Here is a 7246-nt window from a genome sequence, read left to right as displayed (position 1 = left end):
CACAAAATATGTGTTACTAAAAGACGACTTGTTCTACCGGACGATTGATGGCATCCTACTCAAGTGCCTAGGAACAGAGGAGGCGAAGACTCTGATGGGAGAAATCCATGAAGGAGTGTGTGGAGCCCACCAATCGGCACATAAAATGAAATGGATGATTAGGAATAATGGGTACTATTGGCCGACAATCCTCGAAGACTGCTTCAAATATTATAAAGGATGCCAGGATTGTCAGAAATACAGGAATGTTCAGCGTGCGCCTGCATCGGCCATGAATCCTATTATCAAACCGTGGCCGTTCAGAGGTTGGGGAATAGACCTCATCGGACAAGTTTATCCTCCGTCAAGCAAAGGACATAAATTCATTCTAGTAGCCACAGATTATTTCACCAAGTGGGTGGAGGCGATTCCGTTAAAGGCTGTAACATCGGCCGCCATGGTTGATTTCGTAAGGGACCATATCGTCTATCGTTTCGGCATTCCCCAGACTATCACAACCGATCAAGGAACGATGTTTACATCAGGAGAATTCGAAGAGTTCGCGGCCGATATGGGAATCAAACTGCTAAACTCCTGTCCATACTATGCCCAAGCTAATGGTCAGGCTGAATCTTCATATAAAGGGATAATTAAGTTAATCAAAAGGAAGATAGAAGAATAGCCGAAAAAGTGGCATTTATGTCTGACCGAGGCTCTATGGGCATACAGGATGGCTTGCCACGGGGCCACCAAGATGTCTCCTTATCAGTTGGTGTATGGTCACGAGGCAGTACTGCCGTGGGAATTGAGGACAGGATTGAGACGCACGTCGCTCTAGGATAAGCTGACGGCCGATGATTACTCCTCACTCATGAAAAGGGAACTTGATGACTTGGCAGGCCAACGATTGAGAGCTTTGATCAGCATCGAGGTAAACAAGAAGAAAGTGGCCAGATGGTATGACAAGAAGGTCAAGGTCAAGCAGTTCTCTCCGGGGGACCTAGTATGGAAGTTAGTGCTGCCGATTGGGTCAAAGGATCCTAAATTTGGTAAGTGGTCTCCTACGTGGGAAGGGCCGTATAAAATCGGCCGATGTGCCCCGGGAAATGCTTACATTTTGGAAACGATCGAAGGAGAAGAGTTTACTAGGGCTTTGAACGGGAGATACCTGAAAAGGTACTACCCTAGTATATGGGTCGGAGCATAAGGATCGACCGCAGAATATGATAAACAAACACACAGCCGATACAAGAGAAAATCGCCTAAAGAGAAAACATAATCGTCCAAATCGGCCGATTTATCATTCAGTACGGACGATAGGTTACACGGCCGACGCAGTACAAGTCGCCCTTAGAACAAAAAATAATCAACCACGCCTTTTCTTGAGTTCTCTCTCAACCCGGCCTAGTTCTATCAGAAGACGGATGTGTCGTTCTTCTATATCTTTCATCGCGGCCTCCGCTTCAACTTGACGGGGAAGAGGATGACTCCGGTCCACTGCCGGGTGTGATGTCCCTGCCACCACATCTTCAAGAGCAACTTGACGAGGAAGCGGGTGGCTCCTGTCAACTCGAGGTCGCCTGTGGTCGTTACCGTCGAGGAAGTCCTAGATCCGTTGCACGTCGGCAGGGACGTGTTCCTTGAGTTCTTCACGATGAGCCCTAATTAGATCCTTGTCTTCTTGTGATAATGGTTCGTCAGAATACACGAGCCCGATGGCTCGTTCGAGTTCAGGACTAAGGCGCCGTGGCTGGGAAAAGAGACAATATATAACCGCCGAAGATGAGGTGTTTCAGAGGAATCGAACTGAAAGAAGGCGGAGGCAAATCTCTTACCTGGTTAACAGTGGAAAAAGAAGAGGACGAAGAAGACATGACCGTAGAACGCGCCGACGGAAACAAGTCAGGGAAAGAGAGAACCAAGTCAAGCAGGTGCTCTCAAAAGCGAAACCAAGGCCTGTAATTATAAGTGGAGAAAACGTGGATGTTTGGTAAGACGCGTCCCATCAGAAGTAAAAAGGGCAATAAATAAGAGAGCGCCGCGAAGGACGGTCAAAAGAGGCATTAATGTTCGTACAAAACTACCAGTACTTTTACAGATCGCCCAGAAGAGCGTTGATGGCCGCAATCGCTCGATGCCGAATCTGATCGGCCGAGTCCAGGACCTATTGGTCATCCTCTGCCGACCCCGGGACTTCTAACATGTGGCGGTGGAGTCTAAGGGCTTCGTGAGCCAGATGCTGCCTCTCCCGCTTTAAATCGGCGATGACGGAAGGGAGCTCCTGAAGCCTCTTCTCTTCGGCGGCTATTTCCTTGGTCACTTGCTCCATCTCCTTGGCAAGTTCTGCTCTTCGGTGTTTGAGGCGATCTATCGTGCCGACGAGTTCGGGGCGGGAGTCGTCCAGAAAATGAATCCGTTGATGTACCTCTTGAGCCTAACGCTTGTACGAATCTTCTTCTTCACGAGTTTTGGTCAGTTTGGCGCGATTGGCCATGTGACGCAGAGCCCTGAAGACCGGAATACGCATTGACTCGATGTAAGCGGCCGGCACCAAAGCTTCTTCTGCTTCCTCTGGGACTCGCCCGCTGACGTCACCAAAGAGCTGCCGAATCGGCGAAGCATCCTCTACCAATCGCCCGATGTCCTCTTGAAGAAGGGATCGTATGCTTTCGAGCTTGGCACGGACATCATCAGGGATGGAGCTCAAAGTAACCTGACGGGAAGCGATCTCCTCATCATCAGAAAGCGCGACCGCAAACGAGAAGAGGTTGTTATTAGGGGAGTCCTGTTCCTGTAAAATGGTAGATGAAAATAAAAACAAGTCAGCCGATGGTGGTAGCAAATCGGCCAATAAAGATTGAAAGATTGCTTACTTCTTTGAAGCGGATTTCTTCCATCGGCATCTGTGAGACTGCCATCCTCGACTCTGGGACTGGCACCATTGGCTCATCGGAAGAAGAGGACTCAACAACAATCAGTGCTCTACTCGGGCCGGCTTCTTGAAGGGTGACCGTTGGTTGATCAGGAGGGGGTGCTGGCATTTCAACAGCTGCTTCAGACGCTGCCGATTTCTGAGGATTTACGAGGGCAATCTGTGCAGCCTAGTATAAGAGGAATTAGTATGGAAATAGCAATTGGGAAAATCGGACAGTGAGTTTACCTATATAGCCTCCACCAATAATGACGCGGCGGCTGCTCCGGCTTCTGTGGCGACTTGAACGTCTACCTCTTCAGCAGTCGGAAGGGTTGGCACGGCCGAAGTTTCTGCCGATGCGATCATGGGTGGATCGGCCGATTCTGTACGGGCACGCACTTGGCGACTGGTTTTCTTGACAACTTTCTTCTGCGCCTATTTCACTCGGCCGTCGATGTCGTCTACAGAAGGGGCATGATAGCCGATGAGTGGGAATGTTGTGTATGGATAACGGTCCTCTATCGGCCGACCACTCCGGCTGCGTTTTGGGGGAGCGCGGCTTTCAGACTGAGTCAACAGCAAGAGTCAGTATATATGTGTAAAAAATAAGGGGAAATGAAAATCGGCTGGGCAAAAGAAGAGTACCTCGGCGTTCAGATCAATGTTGGCTGGATCCAGGAGATTGTAGTATACTGCTGCAGAAGCGCAGAACAGGTACTGTTTCCATTCGGCCCACCATAGCTTGAACTGCTGAACGGCGAAAGGAGCTACTATCCAACCGGTCAGATCTATGGTGCTGGAGTCTGGGATCCGATCACGCAGCCGGTTATAGTCAAGACCCTTGGTGAGTTCATCTCTGAACTTTGCCCGGCCGGCGAAGTATGCATAAATCGGCAATTGACCTAGGCCGAATTGCCGTGCTGCGATGGAAGGATTGTAGAACTCATAAGTGGGGGCATCTTTCCCCGAGAAAAAGTTTGCCAGTAAGATCCCCGGTTTGATTAGTTCATCTGTGAGGTCTTCATCGAATCAGCTAGTGGTTGAGTCGAAACAAGAAGGGAGTTCAAAGATTGGGTCCTCCCTCTGATAAGGGAACCAGCTGGTTGCGTCTTCGCTGAAGCCATTATAAAAGCACCTGAAGTATTTGGCCTCCTTGGTAGCAGAATATGAGGAACCGGAAAAGGCCGATGCCGCTTCGCCGAAGGATGTACATCGGCGTCGGACAGTGGGGTTCTCTGCCGATTCGATGTTGGGGAATGTCATGTGCTCCACTCGCTACTGAGAGATCTTGCTCATGTACAGGTTAAGCCACAAGTTGATAAACCACCAGGGTCCACCGGGGTTTCCAATCGGCTCCCCTTGGGATAGTTTAACGCCGATTTGGTGCAGCATATGATAGGCTGCTCCCAATAGGTGCTTTCCAAGGGGAACAGAGGCCCCTGTCGATAATGCCTCGGCCAGAGCTTGCGTGTTGGTGGATGGACCGGCTGCTCTCCCACAGAAAAAATATTTCTCTAGCCACATCATCAAGAAGGCCGTGTGCTCTCTGTTCTCGACTGATCCGGCCCTTCTATTGCATCTGATGAATCCCTTCCATCCGCCGATTCCCTTTGTGTCCAGCCGATGAGATGTCGTGGCCAAAAGGCGAAAAGGGGTATCTGGAGAGGAGATGTCAAGGGCGGTCAACATGACCACATCGGCCAAGGTGGGAGTCATAGGTCCGTGTCCGAAGAGGAATGCATTGAGAGCGCCGGACCAGAAATAAGAGGCTGCTATCACTAATGGCTCGTTTCTTTCCATTTGGGATAAAGATAGATCGATGCACTGGCCGATTTTGCGCTCATCCCATTGGACTCTCTTGAAGGCGGCTATCCATTGGTACCATTCTCTCCAGCCGGGGGTTTCATTCGGCCATGACCTGAAGGTACCTGACCAGTGATCTAAGTCCATGGTTGATTGCTTAAAAGGGATCCTATGAGTTTCCAGATTGATTAGGTCAGTTGGATCCGGGTTTCCCATGGGACCAAGACAGATAAGGCCGGGAGTTTCTGTGAGACGAATGGTAATCTGATGCCTAACCGCCTAAAAAGGAAAAAAGAGGGTGCGGGAGTAAGAACGGATCTAAAAGTAAATGCATTATTAAGGAAAGTTTCGGTAATGACCTCCGGGATGAAGCTCATCGTAGTTGGCGGGATCGCTGGTAGAGCTGCAGATGCTGAAGCCACCGATGGGATTTCGGTTGAAGCCCCAACTCCTGCTGATGGAGCTCCTTCTCCCGTCGATGGAGCCGCCGCCGTTGCCGCTGGAACTTCCGCCGGTGGGGTCATCTCCGGGGCTTTGGGCGTTGGTGAAGTGCCTGAAGGTGCCGCCATTGGAGAAGTAGGGAGAAATGTAGATGGAAGGAGACGCCGGGGAAAACTGGAAGCTAAGGAAGGCGCCGGAGGAAGAAGAAGACCCGTGCGCTAAAGAAGGAAGACGTGAGCTCGTAAGGGGAGTACGGGACGTGCTGATATTTAAAGGTGGTCTGAGAAGGGGTAAAAGCGGAATTTTTACCGCGCCGGCGTTTCGATTTTTTCGGGAGGAGTGGTTGTCGTGGGTGCCCGTTTCGAAAAGATTGCAATCATCAGGCTGGAGACCGCGAAACGGAAGGATATTTTCAATGCGTTTGTTTCGGGGGGGAAGTTGAAAAGAATTTCGAAGTAAAGACTATGTTTTACTCCGAAACTGGGGGGCATGTGTTGACGCCAGATTTTGACACGTATGAAATCGGCGTCAGGAAAGGAAGAAATCAGGAGATGCGGCGAGACACAGAAGTCACAGTTGGAAATCGGCCGATTGGTGCTACAGTCGAGGATCGGCCGATTGCCCTTTGAGGGTGGAACTCCGCCTCGCCCGATCATAGGTCCCAGGGTCGGAGTGGTCGGAGCCCCCCTTGTTGATGGAGTTGGTAGGAATCGGCCGATTAGGAGGCTGGAGCAATTGGGCCGGTATGGGCTTAAAGTGAACTATGAAGATTAAAAGGGGGGGTCAGCCCGTGAGAGCATGATGATCAACTCCAATACGAATCGTACTTGTAAATATTTGTTTTCATTTAAAATTAGAGATAGAGTTCTAGTCGGTTAGGAAATCGTTTGTAACAGGCTATAAATAGCCACCTTCATAGATCTGTAACCATCACCAAATCAATACAACAAACTACTATTTCCTCGTACTTACTTTCGAGCAGGCGACTTCGCCAATACTTTTCTTCTTTCCACGAGTTCATACGGGTTGGCGGGGCTGCATCAACTTGATCTCCAGCCGATTCTGTAAGTTCCGTTTATCGAGTAATATCTAAGCTTTAACTTCGGGCGCATCGTTGTCGTTTCGTTTAGATTTATTCACTAGTTATCAATATTTACTAGAATTCTAGGTTTTACCTGTTGTTCTAGTTTTATCACCAGTTATCCAGCTAGGAATTGAAACTTTCGGCTTTCTTGTGCTTCGTTACTCAATCTATTGTTTCACGCATAGCCGATTTAGATCTATTCTTGGTGTTGTTAATGTAGCGTTGTTTAGATTACTCTAGCAGTTTTCTTTATTAACGTTGCCTGGTAATCGGCTGCATTATAGCCGATTTCTTTATTACAGCAAATCGACCGATTCGCTGATAAGCTATCTCGAGATCGGAACCTTAGCCGATCGCAACCTCTGGTATCTGACACGTTTCTTTCCTTGCCAATCAACAGGTCAGATTGGCTGGCACGCCGCGCGAACCGCACCAGGGCGATCACCCGAACAGGAGTTAAGCAGATTCTCCCGGGTCGTGTGTCCGACGCTGGGGATTCGATCAGCCGATTTCTAGCGCCAACAACTTCAAATTAGTATCTAAATATTCGATGTGATAGAGACTAAACTTTAGTCCGTGGAACCAAACACCCCTATATTTCCCTTGGGAACTAGGACTTTCGAATTAGGTGCATTTGGTTTTTTTTATGAAATAGTTCAAATGGTTCAAAATAATAATGATCCTTTTTATTTGGTTAGGTGAAAACCATCCCACTTAATATATTATTCTAACCATCTGGTACAAACAAATTGATTGAACAACACCATTTAGAATTATCCATGCATACATCATAAGATACATGCAACCAAACACATCCAATATCGCCGCCATATTCACTGCCTGCTAATTCGCGCCACAGCTAGCAGCGAATCGAGTGTGTTTTTTCCTTGATAACAAGGGTTTAGCGAATTAATGACGCCACTATATTCTAATTCGCGCCATAGCTTGCAGCAAACTGAGTGTGTGATTTCGGACCACATATTAGGCGTCTTTGTCATCTCTGAGTTTTGGTACTACCTCCATTT

This window comes from Setaria italica, chromosome I (genome assembly GCF_000263155.2).
Source record: "Setaria italica strain Yugu1 chromosome I, Setaria_italica_v2.0, whole genome shotgun sequence".
Classification (NCBI taxonomy): Eukaryota; Viridiplantae; Streptophyta; class Magnoliopsida; order Poales; family Poaceae; genus Setaria; species Setaria italica.
The sequence above is the reverse complement of the archived record's forward strand: the minus strand, read 5'-3'. Positions refer to the sequence as shown.